The following is an 18,862-nucleotide window of genomic DNA, read 5'->3' on the forward strand; positions in this document are numbered from 1 at the left end:
AGTGTGTCTGAGAGAACAGACCACTAGAGGCGACGAGCAAGCCGAATAGTATACGTCGAATGGTCCAAGTGGGGAAAGGAGTGAGTGGGGAAAGGAGTGAGTGGAATCAGAAAGAAATGTGGGCGTACCCATCTTCAAACAAATTAGATTCAGCTGATGATATCTACTACAAGAGAGCCTCTCGGACAGTGGCACGCAACACCCCAAAGGGGATGAAAGGCCGAGCAGCAAAAAGGAAGGAGGGAGTTGAATAGTAAGTGACAAAATGTCTGCCCTGATGACAGCAGATGAGAAGATGAAACTGGGAAGGGAAAGACAGACAGCAGCAGCAACTTGTAGCTGGGTATGCAAGGAAATGGTATGGCTGTAGACATCGTCTCGTATGAGCAACATGACTCTCCCATGAGTTGGAGTCCCTGCGTTGAGGGAAAGTGTGAAAGGTGAAAGCCAGCGTGAGGGTGCACTTTCGTTGCCTGGAAGTAGAAAACAACGGGATAATATGATCGCAAAAGGAGCTGTAATTCGCCCCTATTGAATCTGAAGCCATGAATATTCCATTGGAGGGTAACTATATCCAGTGGTACACAGGAAATCGGTGAAATAAGGGGGCTGTCACCAAGGTGCTGTCGAGTGCCAGAATTCGAACGTGCACCATGATCAAGTTCAGAGGCTGGAGAATCAGTGCATTAGCTCGACAGAAGTGTCTGTATTCACCTTCAGTTGGCCAGGGGACTGGTTGTTGGTGGTGCAGCCTGGTGAAACGGAGGTCGGCTGGATGAGGGGGTCGTGTGATGACACCATTGAAGGAGAATGCTGAGGTGAAGGGGCAGATCATTTTCCTTTGTTTGATCACTTAGAAACCTAGCGTTTATTCAGGTGCAGACCCAGACGTTGGGTGGCTAGATCTGCACAGAAAGTCATCATAGGAGTACTCCATTTTGGATTTCTGTGCTTCTGTTTGTGAGGCATACGATTTCGGTGGAGCAGGTGAAGATTTGTTGGTATGGTGTGCATCTGTAGCAGGCGGTGATGAGGATGTGACCTTGGTGCTGGATGATTTCACAACTGTGGCACTAAACAGAAAGTCACAAGTCTTTGTAGCCATGTCATTCACAGGTTATAATGTAGTGAGATCTGTACTATAACTGCCAGGGGATGGTGTGCAAGGTTTGCAAAAAATGGTTCAAATGGCTCTGAGCACTGGGACTCAACTTCTGAGGTCATTAGTCCCCTATAACTTAGAACTAGTTAAACCAAACTAACCTAAGGACATCACACACATCCATGCCCGAGGCAGGATTCGAACCTGCGACCGTAGCGGTCTTGCGGTTCCAGACTGCAGCACCTAGAACCGCACGGCCACTTTGGCCAGCGCAAGGTTTGCAGCTAGCCAATATTTTCTGAGCAATGTGAGTAGGAACATTTAACTTTACCCAGATCACCTGAACAGGAGGAAACAGCATGATCACCCTTGCAGTTGGTACAGGGAGGTGAAGGAGGTGGACACACCCTCATTAGCATCCGTACCACAAGTTCTGTATTTGGCTGCATTGTCACAAGATTGTCAGGTGTGGTTCTAGTGCTGATATTTATAGCAATATGTGGGATTTGGGATCATGGTCTCACAGTAATAGCTTTGTAAACAGCCTTAATTTTTGATCGAAGTATCAAAGTCAAATGTGAGGAACAGAGCGCCACAGAGACGATGGAGCCTTTGGTTGACACCCACTGACTTGGTTCCAAACAAAAGGACCACAATTGACTCTAGGAACGATGCTGTAAGTTGTGAGTTCTACTTGCATCCAAGACTGGCAGTATTCACCACCTCCACCAGCTGCCTGTAGGAACAGAGGATGGCCTCAGAACACATGCAACAGGTGTAATTGGTGCCAGTGTGAGCCACAACTTGCAGACAACTGCACCCTGTATGCTCGATATCCACAGATAAGGCTGCCTCCAGAACTCAAACCTGGCCCCCCTGTTAGACAAAAATGGTTCAAATGGTTCTGAGCACTATGGGACTCAACTGCTGAGGTCATTAGTCCCCTAGAACTTAGAACTAGTTAAACCTAACTAACCTAAGGACATCACAAATATCCATGCCCGAGGCAGGATTCGAACCTGCGACCGTAGCGGTCCTGCGGTTCCAGACTGTAGCGCCTTTAACCACACGGCCACTTCGGCCGGCCCTGTTAGACATACTGAGTGCACATTGGCTTTCTTTCCAGCCCTGAACGCTAGCTTTCTAAGGGGCTACATAATGCATCTAGTATTGGAGCTCCCAATTACTAGGTAACCCCTGCCCATGTGGGCCTGCTCAGACCCTGCTGAAGGTACGACCACCTGTTCACTCACACAGCGAATTGGTGAGGCCACATGGTCAGCCTCACATTGGCCCTCCATCTTTAATTTTATTTATTTATTCGTATGGCTAGCCCCCCCCCCCCCCCCCAAATCAGGCAGACCATTTGCCAAGTGCCGGTCTTTCAATTTGACGCCATTTCAGCGACCTGCAGTCGATGAGGATGATGATGATGATGATGATGATGATGATGATGATGATGATGACAGCACGACACCCAGTCCTGGGGCAGAGAAAATTCCCCTACCCAGCCGGGAATCGAACCCTGGCCCAGAGGATTGACAATCCGTCATGCTGACCATTCAGCTACCGGGGGCAGACTCCATGTTGAGTGATGTGAATGCAAAACCACCCACCACTCTCCTTGCAGATTCACTGCATCAGATACATTAGAGAGTGCCTTGGCAGCAGCGCCCTTCGGCAAAACAAGTGACACCTCAGGTGTCCCATGCGACGTTACAGAGTCTCCGCCGCCTCTGCATCCCAAGGTGATACCCTGAAGGCGACTGATTGCAGCCAAAACGACATTCATGAACTGCAGTCAGCTGCTCCTGCATCCACACACAGCAGGCACACATCGTACCCATCCTAATGCAACTAACTGTAGAGAAAAACAGTTGGCAGAAACCTAGATAAGCAATTTGTTACCCTCCTGATGTGTGACCAAAGGACGCTGATACATCAATGAACTAAGCAGCTGGCTGCTCAGAAGACATGACAACTGAGCTACATACTGCCTGAATTTACACTTACAACGAACAAAAAACACGAGACTAAACTTCTTAAACACCACAACACGCAAGCAATTAAAAATATACTGTCAAGAAAATACAAGAAATACTAAATACGTAACTTTATTCCTTGGAGATGTGTCACAGGCCACAACTACCACCGAACTCAGTGGCTAACCACGGTCACTAGTCTCGAAACAAACAGATGAGTAACTACTGCACTACTGACTAACTGATTATACGCCAACAAAATGCGAGATTAAACTGTGAGCCTCTGAAGCTGCAGGACTACTGAATATTTACTATTTGCAAAAGGTCGTGGAATCAAAGAGACACTAGCGACTTCTGTGGCAGAAAACTACACTATAAAGTAAACTCGCTTAACATAAAAGATGGAAAGACTCGCAAATTCTTGCACTAAAAAAAAAAAGCATTGCTAACAACGCCTATATAATCAGCCATTGTTCACTTCTGCTCATAAGTAAGCTAGAATAGCACTAAACTAAACGATGTAAACAAACTATGTACAACCAACATGCTGCTGCTGCCGATCTCCACTCTACTCTGAGGCTGCTAAGGCAATAAGTTGGCCAAATTCCTACCTGCAAAGCAAAGGGTTTTTAACTTGTGATTGTTGTTCTCCACCTGAATATGAGGATGCAGTGTTGTGCATTTGTTTCAATGTCACTATCAATATTCCAAAAGTCATCTTTTGCCCTACAGTCTTCACTAACATCTCAGTAATAATTTTTTCGTGGACAGTTATTCAGACCAAATTATACGTTTATCTGCTGTGGAAGTTCTTTTGGACGGTCTTTGCACACTCTGGAGAGAAAGTAACTATTGGTAGCAATATGAATACTTAGTAGAGCATCCAGCAAAGGAGTCCTTGATTTCAAAATGAAATATGTCGAAAACTAAGCTCAATATGTAGGTGCAACAAATGGAATGTAAGACTTTAATATAGAAGTTTCGAAATACTTCGAAAATCTGGTAAGAGATGTCGCTGTAATTGCAATATATAGTGCCTGTAAGTCGGAGGGATCAGTACTACTGTTCAAACTTAAGACGTTGTTAGGGTACTGATGTCAGAAGTTGAAGTCGTGTAATACGTAGAACACCACATTTTTCTGGTGCTGGAATACAACAGATTAGCTCACAGTCTTACAGCAAGAAGGCACAGTATTCAAACATGATTTAGCGTTCCAAGAGAACCTGATGTAAAAAGATATTCACAAGTTCTTCGCCATATTCCAATGGACAGGCGGCATAGCTCATAATCTAGCAGTGAATGTTTGCCCCAGCAAACTACAGATACTCCTGAAAAATGTAACCACATTTTCTGGAATTATTCAGAAAATCCCAGGAAAACCGTCTGAAGAATAGCATCAGACAGTGATTTGAAGTGTTTCAGGCTGCAGAAAATGCTCAGACAGAGCCTACACGTTTCCATTCAAAATACAAAGCCACCAGTCCTTACCTGCATGAGCTGTGCGCAGGGTGCTTACTTCGTGAACAGTAATCTAACAGTCATTGAAAATTAAGGATTTGATGTTGGCTGCATCTCGCTCATACGTGAAGCACACTTTCATCTGAATGAAACTGTACATAAAAGCAAAGTTGCAAGTTTGGGGTTCCTAAAACCCCCACTTGTGCGAAACAAAACCACTGTATTCTCCTGAAGTATTGTTTGGTTACAGTATGAAGTAGAATTATTCCTGGGACTATTCCACCATACTGGAATAGCTCGATTAAGCGATCTGTATGGCCCTTTTCTTATGCGAGAAACAATCTACAGCGAATGTTACTTTGAAATTTTGGAGTGATTTGTCACCACTCAACAGCGGGTTGACCAAGCACCAAATGGTTCATGCAAGATGGAGCTAAACCACATCACATTGAACAGGCGTTTTGCTTCTTTAAGGAATGCTTTGGGAATGGAATCACTGCACTGATTATTGCAAATTTACTTGTGCAGAGATGGATTGGCCTCCATATTCACCCAAACTGACTGTGTGATTATTTGTTGTGGAGCAAACTGACACTAGCTTCTGGGACTATTCCACCGTATTGGAATAGCTCGAATAAGCGATCTGTATGGTATCTTAATCCAATTCCGTTTAGACACTACAGGATGTGATGACAAATTGTACTGTTTGTGGCGTTTCTATACTGTGAGCAGTGGACATCTCTACATGATTTCAATGTGACTGTAAAACACTGCTTGCAGAGGATGAGTTTCATTATGCACGCTGATAATGTATGAGCTGCTTGGCATACAGCTGTCTTGTTAGCTGCTTATCTATTTCCAGTCTTCCATATAAAATTTTTTGTTGCACCCTTATATTAATCTTAGTTTTGAAGACATTTAATCGTGAAATCAGGTACTCTTGCACTGTGCATCCCATGGATGTGCATCATCATGGCTCCATTTTGTAGAAATTTGTAACGACAATAAAGGAATGAGTAGGCTGCACCAGCAACCATATGTGGCACCCAGAATTAACTTATCCATTACACCTGTTTTTTTTTTAATGAATGGACTGATTAATTTAGCCCTCTTTACACATTTACCATCACTAGGGCACCGGCACAGGAAAATTTTAATAGCAGAAAAAATATTTATGCACGAAATGCAAATGAACAGCATGAATCAGCAACTTTTTTAATTTTATGTTTTAAAGAAGACGCAGTATAATCAAGTAATTCCAAACAAAAGAACTGCATTTGTGCAAAGGACACCATTTATAATTGTGCTATCTCCATTTACGTTTGAATCTGGACACCAGTCAACATAACATTACTGGTAATATCTTTCGACTCATGATTGACTACATATGTTGTGCTGCCTTTAACCTGCAGATGGAAGTGCCAGTTGTCGGTAAGCACATTTATGTAACAGAGACTTCACTTATTAGTGTCTAATAAATGAATTTTCTTAGTACTTTTAGGTTGGAAACATGCTAATAATATTAGCTTGTGCTGCAGTGTTGATGAATGATGTTTTATTAAACAAAAAACCATGATATTGATGGTGTTTTTTAATATTAGTAACTGACACACACAGAACCTATGTGCTTCTAATGACAGATTACATCAAGTTCAAAATAAGCATGTTTAATACTGTAAAGATGGTGGTTCCTCCATTTATGGTCATTGCCAGATACATTTTGCCACAGAAATGTCTTAAAAATGGTCAAAAACATCACATGATGATAATGCTGTATGATGGTGGTGGTAATGATCAGTCACTCATAATGTTATTAACAATGATGCTCATATAGCATTGAGGATCAGGAGGCCCTGCCTGGAGAAGCCACATTTATTTATTTATTTATTTATTTATTTATTTATTTATTTATTATCAATCCAATGAGAACATTTGTGATATAGGATTTGTCAGGATACATTTCAACAACTATATAATATCTTTACAATTTTTTTCTACACTGAATTCATATGAATCTATCTTATGTTTAATACAATATGCAACTAATAAGTGTTTTTATAACATAATTTCTTATGTGCTTGACAGACCTATTCTTTGCTGTTGTGATTTCATTTGTCACATTTATGATATAAATTCTTATACAGTTGAGCAGAGCTATCCACTTGTACTGTAGTTACATTTGTTAAGCATGTGGTTCTTTATATCCTAATACAGTTGAGCATATAAATTCACTTACACTGTAATAACATTTTTCAAGCATGTGATTCTTTATAAGAGTTTTAAATTTATCCTCATTTTCCAGCTCCTTGATATGTTTTGGTAGTGCGTTAAAAAGTTTGATGTCTTGATTACATATATGTTTCTGACTTCAGGTCCTTGTTACAGCTTGTAAGTGGAGATCTTTACATTGCCGTATATCGTAATTATGGTAGTCTGTATTGGTTTTCATTTTGTCCTGATTTCTTTTAATCGCCAACAGACATTTCAGAATGTATAATGATAGAATTGTTAAAATTTTCGATGATGATGATGATGATGAAAACACAACACCCAGTCCTCAAGTGGAGAAAATCGTCAACATGGCTGGGACTCGAACCTAGGTCCACTGCGTGGCAGTCAGTTGAACTGACCACTCTGCTAAGGCGGAGGATATAATGATGTCTCTTTCAGCATTACTCTCTTAATAGCACAATACAACACATTAATAGTAATTTCATTTTGAAAGTAGTAATTCTCTCTCAACTAATGCTTACTACAACCAATTTTGTCATTTACAGTCCTCCTTATAATATTCTAATGAAGATTCGTTTACTTTATTTCTGTTGAAGTCCATACCTTCATGGTGAGAAATACCATATTAAATTTGTGTATTAGCGGTTTTGTTCTTGCTTAAGTAATAACAGTTATACATTTTCTTTCAGCAAGGCATTACTGAGTAAACAACATATATTTCTATTATTACTAAAGTAGATCAACCACCAATAGCACAATACAAACACGAACCAAAACGACAATGCGCAAATAAACAACAGAGTGAAGGGAATGAAATAACAGTACAATAAGAGAAGCGTTTCCACTCACAATCAAATTTCTTGTCATTTGTATGAGGAACAGAGCAAAAATATGAAATATGTCAGTGTTACTTCAATATTCAAAAGCCATTATCATAGTACAAACGACAGTACAGTATTTCGTTGGGAGAACCAGAAAGACAACGTTATCAAATAAAAAGGCACATACCTAAACGTGTTGCAATACTGAAAAATATCTATCACTTAATGGCAGCTACTTCAGGTTATTATAGGTTTGACAAGACTTAACAGATCAAATATCTCATACCAATAAGAAAGAGACAAGAAATCGAAAATAAATGGATCATAGCAATAAACATTTAGCAATAAAATACAAGGTATAAGAAAAGGTTTCCAAAATAATCATATTCATTCATAGAAATTATAGAATATACACCATGAAATCACATTTATAATGTAAAAAAGAAATTAAGAAGACTGCTTTTTTGATATATTTACTTAGTACAATAAAAATATGCATCCGGATTAAATTCAGGTCCTTCCTTACAGAACTTTCAGGTGTGCCTCTTGTATTTTATACAAGCAAATGGAAGTTTAGCACTAGATGATGAAGTTGTATCCTCATTTATTTTTGTTTTGTGGTTACACATGATTAAAACCTTTGATGCATAAAACTAATTTTTATTAAGTACAACGTATAAATCACATACAGAACTTTGTAATATGCAATAAGCATTTAACAAGAAATACTCATAGGGAGTAGTGTATTGGTAGAAACTGTAACCAAGCATGATAAATTTGTCAGACTACACATTTTACCAACAGACCCTTGTGTGAAGATACACTGATGAGCAAACCATTAGCATTGCCAATCAGGGGACTGAATGTGGCATTGTGGGTAAGTGATGCAGTAAGGAAAGTATGTACTCAGAGCAGAGATGTGTGCAGAATCATTCTAGTGACGACCTGAGTTGCTAATGTGTAAATTCACCAGCAAAATTCAGTTTCACAAATGACAGATTGTTATAGCCTGGCAACTGGAAACAAGCATCTTTGAATAGTGAAGCCAGTTGGCTGTTCTTGTGCTACAGTCCTGAGCATTTATCAAAAGCAGTTGAAAATGATGAAACAAGATAATGCAGAACGTCCACAACTCATTACAGGATGTGGAAGTAGGAAGCTTGTCATCTCTGTAAAGCAGACTAGGCGACAATCTAATGACAGAAAACCAGACTTATGCAGGCAATAATGTTACAGAACATTTCAGTGCACGTTGTTGAATACAGGTCTCCAGAGCACACAAGCACCACGCATTCCCAAGCTGATACAGTGTTATGAATTGCTGTTGCTGTGGACATGGGATAAAAGAACTTGACCACAAATCAATGGAAATGTGTCACCTGGCTGGATGAGAGAGATTTCTTGTTACACCAGGTCAATGGTGGTGTCCAGATATGCCATCATCCAGGAAAACAGCTGTGTGTCATACATCGACCATGCCATGATGATGATGACGATGATGGGGTTGAGGGGGCGCTCGACATCACGGTCATCAGCGCCCTGACGAAAAATCAATCGGAAATCTCATGGGGGGGGGGGCGGGGGGACAAAGGATATCCTCACATGCAGAGCAGTTTATAACGTACTAAAGTCTGCCGCCCTTCCCCACCAGTTTAGGGATGAGTCCTGATAGGTCACAAAATTTCACCACTCTGTTAACACTGGTATCGGTATCTGCGAGGACGGTGGGCAGGTCTCCAGCGACACCAAGGGCTGCCCTATTATCAGCATACAGGACACATGTAGCTACAATATGCTGAACTGAAAGCGGCACGCCACAAACTTCACAGAAAGGTGTATCCTACCCCTGGAGGAGGAAGCTATGTGCGAAAGGGCTATGCCCAGTGCGCAGTCTGGTAAACAAAACCTCCTTCCAGTGGTGAGGCTGACACGAAGTCCACCAAGCTTTTGTGGTCGGTTTGAGTGGCCGCAATTTGACACCTACAACCATTCAGTCTCCCACTGATGCATCTATCAGAAAATGAGATAATGGCATGCAACGGGATGGGACATTGATGGACAGCACCATCCCAACATGCTTCCTTGACAGCTTTATCAGCCATGTCGTTACCCTGTATACCATGCCATGGATGCAAGTATATTGAAGCTGTACTATGGTGCTGGGTACATCCATGTGGGCTGATGGGACATGTGGCTATAATATAAGGGACCACAACAGATGTGAACTACATGATCGTCACTGCAACCATCTGCCTCCCCCTCATGCGTAATGTCTTCACCAAAGCATCTCCCTGGAGGGTAACTGTCCACGTCATGTAGCAAGAATTGCATTAGAGTGGTTTCAGAAACATAATAACTCTTGTTGGTGTGTTGCCTCTCCAGTTTATCTTATCTCTACTCAGTGGAGCATACCTGGAGAGCTACTGGGTGCCCACAAATTACAGGCCCGTAATTCATGGAAACAATATGCCTTATGCACACACATCAGTTGCAACATACTTCTGGAATGCTAGAAACAACTTGCGAAGTCCTTACCATGCACAGTCGCTGTTGCATCATGTCTCAAAAGTCAACCAACAGGCTTTTAAGCTCATTTGTGTATATTTTCCACTATCAGCAATTCTGTAATGGAGGATCAGCACAAAAGTACACGCAGTTAACCCTTTGATTGCTGGCGACGTGTTCACTTGTCACGCCTCGCCATGCCCCCTGACGAGCCCGACGTGTATAAGTGCGGTCCTAGGGTTTTACCTGCAGCGCTAGGGAGATGTTGACACGCACCGTGCCACCAGCCTTTTCACCACAAGGGATGAGTTTCGGCGCGCTGAGTTACAGCTACGTGAGCGCGACGGATGTGTAAACACACAGAGCAGTCTTCCCACGCTGCTCTTCCAATAGCTGTTCTGTGGTCTGACTGTATAGTTCGAGAGCGCGTATATGTTTGTTGCTGTGTTCCCTCTTTGCAGAATTCGACTTCGCTTCCCATGTTTTCGTCAGCTTTCTGTTTTCTGTGTGATAAATGTCACATCGCCGTGGTTGCACAGATAAAGAGATCACTAGCAGTGATGAGTCATCAACAGAATCTCGAAGCTGTAGTACTCAGTCCCTTCCATCAGAGGGGAGAGCAAGAATTACAGTCAGCAGTTCCTGTGAATCCGAGAAATCAGAAAGTGACAGTGAAACGGTTCGGAAAAGAGCGAACTTAAGTGACATGTTTGACTGGAAATAAACCGATTTCCAGCCATTAAATCATTACTTTGATGAATAGTTCAGGACACAAATGTCAACTAGATACTGACCCAAGCAGCCTTTCATTTTTTCGTGATATTTATGTCTGCAATTTATTACAGACGAAACAAGTCATTTTTATATTTACACCAGAGAAAACACTACAGAATCCGAATTCTCGACTGTGAAAGTGCAAATATTTGAGGAAATGTACTGCTTCTATGCTATTTTCCTTCTAATGGTGCAAGTTAAGGTGTTAAAAGTAAGTGATTATTCGTCCAGAGTTACACTTTTGAACACACCAGTTTTCAGCAAAATTATGTCCCGAGACCGTTTTTGTTTACTTCTGAGAATGCTACACTTCAGCGATAGCTTGCGAGTACTGGAGGTGACGATCTATTTAAAATTAGGATGACTGTTGACAAAGTTCGTAAGACGTTTCGTAATTCATTTCGTCCACATCACAAGGTTTGAATAGATGAAAGTCTCTTGCTGTTCAAAAGACGAGTGTCTTTCAAGCAATTTATTCCAGCCAAGCGAAGTAGATTCGGAATAAAGACATTTGTACTGTGTGACTGTCAGAGTGGATATATTTTGGATTTTATTGTATATACAGGCGCAACAACAGAAACTGGGTTCCACAATTTAGAGAAAACTGGCGACGTAGTGACAACTCTTATGGGGCCGTATTTGGAACAGGGTCATATTCTGTATTTCGATGATTGGTACTCCAGCCTGGAACTGTTCCTCTGGCGTCACAGCCATACAGCCATGGAACAGCAGCATGTGGCACTGTTCGTAAGAACAGGCGCAGCATGCCAACACTGCAGAAGAAATTAAAACGAGGCGAAAACTGAGTTTAAGTCCGCTGACAAGATCCTTGCTGTCAAGCGGTGCGACAAGTCACACAACACAAATACTTGAAACAAAGATGACTGACAGAAATACTGGCGAAAAAATAAAGAAACCGCAATGTATTGTAGACTAGACTTCGAGTATGGGTGCAGTTGACCGTTGTGGCATGTACCTGAACTCTGTGATACAAGTGCTTCACACTGTGAAATGGTACAAGAAATATTTTTTTCACATTCTGGATTTGAGCATTCTAAATTCTCATGCTCTCTACCGGTCGGTAACAGGGCGAAAAATGGCACTTGGAGAGTTTCACCTTTCTCTCGTAAGGGAGATTGTAGAAAAATATGCTACAGAGCGGAAAAAAGCTGGTAGGGGAAGGCGCTACCATGACTAGAATCCTCTGTGATTCACAGGGAGACATTTTCCGGCTGTTATTGTGAGTGAACATTCACAGAGAAAGTACGCTAATACGCAGATGCGTGGTTTGCATGAAATAGAAAGTGCACCACGAAACTAGATACCAATGCAAAACTAGCAACATTCCATTATGTGTTGTACCCTGCTTGGAGACTTATACAGAGAAGATTTATTAACCATTGGCAAATAAATCTGAGAAAATTTATTGACACTTCTGAATGAATTACTAAAAAGTAGAAAGAAATATAAATCTATTTTTAACTTGGCCAGTGCCATTCCAAAGCCCAGATCGAAAATACGGGTGGGAAATAGATGCAAGAGGTGTAAAATTATTCAGACTGTGCTTGACTACATATGTACAGGGTGTTTCAAAAATGACCGGTATATTTGAAACGGCAATAAAAACTAAACGAGCAGCGATAGAAATACACCGTTTGTTGCAATATGCTTGGGACAACAGTACATTTTCAGGCAGACAAACTTTCGAAATTACAGTAGTTACAATTTTCAACAACAGATGGCGCTGCGGTCTGGGAAACTCTATAGTACGATATTTTCCACATATCCACCATGCGTAGCAATAATACGGCGTAGTCTCTGAATGAAATTACCCGAAACCTTTGACAACGTGTCTGGCGGAATGGCTTTACATGCAGATGAGATGTACTGCTTCAGCTGTTCAATTGTTTCTGGATTCTGGCGGTACACCTGGTCTTTCAAGTGTCCCCACAGAAAGAAGTCACAGGGGTTCATGTCTGGCGAATAGGGAGGCCAATCCACGCCGCCTCCTGTATGTTTCGGATAGCCCAAAGCAATCACACGATCATCGAAATATTCATTCAGGAAATGAAAGACGTCGGCCGTGCGATGTGGCCGGGCACCGTCTTGCATAAACCACGATGTGTTCGCAGAGTCGTCTAAGGCAGTTTGTACCGCCACAAATTCACGAAGAATGTCCAGATAGCGTGATGCAGTAATCGTTTCGGATCTGAAAAATGGGCCAATGATTCCTTTGGAAGAAATGGCGGCCCAGACCAGTACTTTTTGAGGATGCAGGGACGATGGGACTGCAACATGGGGCTTTTCGGTTCCCCATATGCGCCAGTTCTGTTTATTGACGAAGCCGTTCAGGTAAAAATAAGCTTCGTCAGTAAACCAAATGCTGCCCACATGCATATCGCCGTCATCAATCCTGTGCACTATATCGTTAGCGAATGTCTCTCGTGCAGCAATGGTAGCGGCGCTGAGGGGTTGCCGCATTTGAATTTTGTACGGATAGAGGTGTAAACTCTGGCACGTGAGACGATACGTGGACGTTGGCGTCATTTGGACCACAGCTGCAACACGGCGAACGGAAACCCGAGGCCGCTGTTAGATCACCTGCTGCACTAGCTGCGCGTTGCCCTCTGTGATTGCCGTACGCGGTTGCCCTACCTTTCCAGCACGTTCATCCGTCACGTTCCCAGTCCGTTGAAATTTTTCAAACAGATCCTTTATTGTATCGCTTTTCGGTCCTTTGGTTACATTAAACCTCCGTTGAAAACTTCGTCTTGTTGCAACAACACTGTGTTCTAGGCGGTGGAATTCCAACACCAGAAAAATCCTCTGTTCTAAGGAATAAACCATGTTGTCTACAGCACACTTGCACGTTGTGAACAGCACACGCTTACAGCAGAAAGACGACGTACAGATTGGCGCACCCACAGACTGCGTTGTCTCCTATATCTTTCATATCACTTGCAGCGCCATCTGTTGTTGAAAATTGTAACTACTGTAATTTCGAAAGTTTGTCCGCCTGAAAATGTACTGTTGTCCCAAGCATATTGCAACAAACGGTGTATTTCTATCGCTGCTCGTTTAGTTGTTATTGCCGTTTCAAATATACCGGTCATTTTTGAAACACCCTGTAGCAGCTTGCTGCCAAATGAACGGACTTCGTGATTGACATTGCACAATGTCTGTAGTGTGGCAAATGTAATTACGCCAAGTGCATTGTGTCAGTGTAACAAAACCCATATATTAATCTACATACAATACATTTAAATTATTAACACGCAACATAGACAGTTATATTCTTTTATTCTTAGTAGTACATATATAGTTAAATTCGGTTTACTTGTACAAAACCTGTTTTCCGTAGCTGATTTCAAACGCCTTTGACCAACGAGTAGTAACATGCCAAACTCTGTTCTCAGTGCGATTTTTCTTGCTACTTTGCCTCTGTTGTTAGCCAATATTGGAAATTAAACTCACTGTTCTGGGGAGGGCGAGGGGCTTAAAATTTGTTGTTCGAATGAGACTGGCTTTGAAGCATTAACAGAAAACAGTATTTGTAAAAAGTATTCAATATACCCTGCTTTCATCTTTTCATAAAAATTAACATTTTTTCGAATAATTTGTAGATTATTGGAAAATAGTAGGGGAATAAAAATACTTATTCCGTATCTTTGTGCTATCAATCTATTATACTCTAAATTTCATTTTCATCATGCATTCACTCTACTACATATGCGCCCAACTTTCATTTCAATTATACAGGTTGGAATGTTTTATAGTACACAGTTTTTTAGCAAAATCAAACGAAAATACCGCACTTTTTACGTTTTTACAAAATCTTCAATTTTGCGCTTAATTCATTCAGTACCAGAAAGTGCTATGCAAATGAAACTTTGTATTTGAGAACCTTGTGTTGTTAGTTTTCTACATGCCAAGTTTCACGTTGTCCAGGAGATGCAAGAAACCGAACTTCGAAATTTTTTCGGGAACTTATTTTTTGGCCGATTTTATCTACAATTTTCTGGCTCACTATGGCTCGTAAAATTCTTTTCATTATTCTTCTTCGTAAGAGAACGCATGAAGTTGTACAAGATGGCCAAATTTCATTTCTTTACAAAAACTATTGCCCTAGATATACAGCTCAAAGTCGCCAAAAATTCACGCTGGCTCTGCGCGACGTGTAAGCAATCCAGAAGTATTCCGTGCAAGGTTGTTTGGGCAACACTGGCCACTCCGGTACTGGTGGCGGCTCCGAGGGACAGGCACATAGCTCAGGTAGCCGGATTACACCACAGTCCATGGCACCTTCAGCAGTCGACAGGGTTAATTACATACACAGCACCATTGTTGAGAAGGATACCTGAGTAAAATAATCTGCATAGTCATCACATTTTTGTAATCTTTCTCGTTTTGTGATGAATAGCACTAGTGAAGGCAGTGGCCTAACATTTTTATTGTCTCTGTGGCTAGTATGTACAGAGTCATGAATCTGAAGATATCATCTGAGTGATAAGCAACAAACCATTACATTTCATCGGCATATCTAGGGCACTGAATACTGCATGATACTATTGATTATTGAGACAGGTAAACGGTTTCTCAAAATGATAAATTTCTGGTTTCTGTTTCAACAGAAACACAGCAACATTAATAGCAAAAACACACATCTGTGTGATTTCTCTGTAATACTAAATTATGAAATTCCTTGAACTGTCAAGCAGCAGAACTAGATTTGTCAAATTGTCACATCTCCTGTGATCTCAAATACCCATCTTCAAGACTCTTCACGTTTCTGACACATCCTAAGGATTTTTCACAGGTATAGTCTTCCTCAAATATGCATTATTGTATAAACCCTCAAGACGTCAACTACTGAAAATTAATTGTCCCAAGTATCATATTTATGTTGAGCTTTCCAATACTTATAATTAAATATCTCTCAGGATGACCCAACTGGGTAAAAGATTTTTCACAAATTTCACATTTGTGTCGTCACGTTCTTGTGTGTATTAACAAGTGCCTCTTGAGATTACTCAACACAGTAAAAGATTTGCCACAAATGTCACACACATGTGGTCTCATTCCAGTGTGTATTAAGAAGTGGGTCCGGAGATGACTAAAATGTATAAAAGACTTGCCACAAAAATTGCATTTGTGTCTTCTCATTCCAGTGTGCATTAATGAATGCTTGTTGAGATAACCCAAATCAGTAAAAGATTTGCCACAAATTTCACATATGAATTGTGGTCTCATTTCTGCATGCATTAATGCATGCCGCCTGAGATAACGCAACAGAGAAAATGATTTGCCACAAATATCGCACAAGTATCGTTTCTTTTCAGTGTGTATCAAAGTGTGTTCTTTAAGAGAATCCAACAGGGTAAAAGATATGCCACAAAAATCGCATTTGTGTGGTCTCCTTCCTGTGTGTGTTAAAGAATGCCTCTTAAGATCGCGCGAGCGAGTAAAAGACGTGTCACAGATATCACACTTGTGGGGTCTCGTTCCGTTGTGTGTTTCAACATGGCTCTTGAGATGGCCTAATTGAATAAAAGACTTGCCACATATATCACATAAATGTGGTCGCGTTTCAGTGTGTACTAAAATATGTCTCCTGAGATAACTGTACCGAACAAACGATTTGCCACAAACATCACATTTGTGTGGCCTGTGTTCCATGTGTATTAACAAATGCATTCTAAGATAACACAACAGAGTAAAAGATTTGCCACAAATATCACACAAGTATTGTTTCTTTTTAGTGTGTGTCAAAGTATGTATTTTAAGAGAACCCAACAGAGTGAAAGATTCGCCACAAATATCACACTTGTGTGGTCTCGTTCCACTGTGTGTTAATCCATGCCTCTTGAGATGAGCCAACCGAACAAACGATTTGCCACAAACATCACATTTGTGTGGCCTGTGTTCCATGTGTATTAACAAATGCCCTCTGAGATAATGCAACAGAGTAAAAGATTTGCCACAAATATCACACAAGTATCGTTTCTTTTTAGTGTGTGTCAAAGAATGTTTTTTAAGAGAACCCAACAGAGTGAAAGATTTGCCACAAATATCACACTTGTGTAGTCTCATTCCACTGTGTGTTAATCCATGCCTCTTGAGATGAGCCAACCGAATAAAAGACTTGCCACACACATCACATTTGTGTAGTCTCTTTGCAGTAAGTAGAACAGTGTGGTCATTAACATTATCTGTTTCACATGAACTTCCGTAATTATCATGTCTGTTTCGTTTCTCTGCATTGTGTGTCGTAGTACGTGTGTTACATATCCCAGTAAAGGATTTTCTTGAAATATTCAAAGTTTCTTTGGATGAGGACTGCTGTCCTGTCTGATCGGTTAAAGCAACTTTGTGTTCACCTTCCAATACAAAGTTCTTATGGCAATCACTGTAGTCAAATTCCTCATTATTGACAGGAGTTAAATCTTGGTCACCATTACTGATTTCCAAATGTTTGATCAACTTGTTATTGCTGGGAAAAACCTCACCACATGATTTACAAACGTATACAGGTGGCTGTACACCATCAATGTGGATGAAGACATGCCTTAAGAGTTGGTACTTTGAAGGAAAGCTCTGTAGGCAGAAATCACAGTTAAATTCACAGAATTCCTTTTCCCTCAAACTGCAAATGTATCTGGTGTCAAACGAGTTATCCTCTTGTGAGGTCAGTCCTTGTGTATGAGGTCCGAACATGGCAAAATGAACTGACTTGTCTGCATCTATTTCCAATTCATTATGAACCACTTCTTCATTTACAGCTTCTTCAAATGAAATGCCACAACCTTCATTATTCTGAATCCACCTGCGGAATAGAGAGACGAACGTTTAATATTGATTTATAAGACAGACAGGTACAATATTTCAGTGTCCACAAAATCGAAGATCATAAACCAAAAGTCAAAATATGTACATGAAACCACATATTCAGTAAATGTTAGTGATTTATAATAACCAGGAGATTCTACCAGAAGGATAAAATTTTGCTGAGATGAAACCCTTTCATAAATAAAATAACCAGAAGCAGTGTTGAAACAATCTGTAAATGTGTGTCTTTCACATTCATTCATCAGTCAATATGCAGATTTGTGTGCTTTTACATTTTATGGTTTGACATTGCCTTTTATGTACACCTGTTATCTACCTGACAATACAATAGAGCTGCATTTCCTCAGGAAATATAAAGACTGTAGTTTCTCCTTGTTTTATGATGTAGTCTATACTAACGGAATGGGGGTAACTGCAGGTTGCTACTCAAAAAGTCTGCAGTTAGTCATCAAACTGGTTAATAGTATTCATTGCTTAGTATAGTTGCACATTGTGTCACTCTGACCATACATAAAAAACCCTCTCCAATAAAAGTCTTACATCTAAAACCCCAAGTCGCCAAGTTAATGCAGAATATTGTACCAACTCATTTTTGTATTCTGCGTTTAAAGAATTTATCCATCGAATGTGGTCTATACGTGTAATTTTTATTCAGCTGTTTCCAGATAGGCCAGATTGCAGAGAGCAGATGCCTACTCAACCCACCTTGGAGATGGCTCAAAATATCAAGATTTCATCATCACTTTTCATTGAGAGTGACACAGCTACAATTACTCGCACACAACAAGAAGATATTTTCAGCATAGGGAAAGTTAGTGTATTCCAGCAATCCGTTTGCTCAAGGTGGAGCAATATGTTTTGAATCACAGGAGGAAGTCAGTAAATAGTATCTTGGACTCGACAGTCCAGTTATGCCACAGGCTGACCAAACTGTCATGTTATTTTGGTCACAGCTGGTGAGTGCCACATTATGGCAACTATTGTGGAATTCGCAATCCTTCCCAGCTCTCAGGAGAGGAAACAAGGTTGCTTCTTTGCATACAGCACAAAGGCCTCTAGTTAGCCAGGTTTGATTAAGAACTGCTAGGAAGATTTATTTGGCATTTTCAGGTTTCTGCAGTATGATTATTGGTCTTCGTCA

The sequence above is a fragment of the Schistocerca nitens genome, chromosome 11, assembly GCF_023898315.1.
Source record: "Schistocerca nitens isolate TAMUIC-IGC-003100 chromosome 11, iqSchNite1.1, whole genome shotgun sequence".
In the NCBI taxonomy this organism is placed as follows: domain Eukaryota; kingdom Metazoa; phylum Arthropoda; class Insecta; order Orthoptera; family Acrididae; genus Schistocerca; species Schistocerca nitens.